Raw genomic sequence first — 1,016 nt, 5'->3', positions numbered from 1 at the left:
GTTTTCCAGAGCCTGCCCTAGGTCTAGCACTCCCGGTCCTCCGTTAGTAGATCTGCTCGTAGATCCCACTCCTCCCTGGCACAACTCTTCGGAAAGTCATCTCTCTTACCGTACTCACTTGTCCTCCCCCATAATATTTTTTTCCTTTTTTCCCTATCTGCCCTCGAGTGGAGAAACACACACACACACAATATCTATTCGCAGCTCCTAACTCCCAAGTCTCTCCCGTGCCCCAGGTTCTTCCATTAACACCTAATTCTCTCCCGGAGCTCCCCCCTCATCCCTGTCTTCCTCACCTAACTCCATACCCCAAGCTTTTTTCCCACTCCCCAAATTCAGATTTCCTGTGCTGTTTACTCTTGACCAACAAAACAGCTCTCTTGCTTCCAGGTCTAGTTCTATGCCTCGATACTCAAGTCTTTCCCCTCTTCCCACGTTCCTCGGCCCCTAATTCTCTGTAGAACCTCAGGAGCCCCTCCCCAATCTCCCTTCCGCCCCTCCTGCACTCCGTGGCCCCGCACTCACCTCGTACGTCCTCTCTAGCCTTGCTCAGCCCCCAAATTTCTCCCATGTCCCTGAGGCTCCCCCACATGCCCTCCACGCCCCGAGAAGGGGGTGGCCCTCAGTGCCCGCCCGGCCCGCCCTGCCCGGGTGTCCCTTCGCTTCCCCGCGGGCCCCAGGGCTGGCGCGGCGGGGCCGGCTCACCAGTTGGTCATGTCCAGGAAGAAGGCGCAGCCGGCCGGGTTGAGCTGGAAGCCGAGCAGCCGCTGGAACTCGGAGATGAGCACGTCCTTATCGGTGGTGCCCAAGCAGCTGAACTTCTGCATCAGCTCAGGGTCCAGGTCCACGTCCATGCCCTCCATGGCTGAGGCCGGACACCCTCTTCCCCGCCTCCTCAAAACCGAGCCGCCGCCGCCGCGCCGCCGGGCCCGGGGACCGGGAGGGGGCCCGCTGCTAGCTGGCGCCGCGACCCCGCTCCTTTGAGGTAGGCCCCGGGCCTCTCACCGCCTCATAGG

The sequence above is a fragment of the Ursus maritimus genome, unplaced genomic scaffold (genome assembly GCF_017311325.1).
Source record: "Ursus maritimus isolate PB19 unplaced genomic scaffold, ASM1731132v1 scaffold_30, whole genome shotgun sequence".
Lineage (NCBI taxonomy): Eukaryota > Metazoa > Chordata > Mammalia > Carnivora > Ursidae > Ursus > Ursus maritimus.
The sequence above is the reverse complement of the archived record's forward strand: the minus strand, read 5'-3'. Positions refer to the sequence as shown.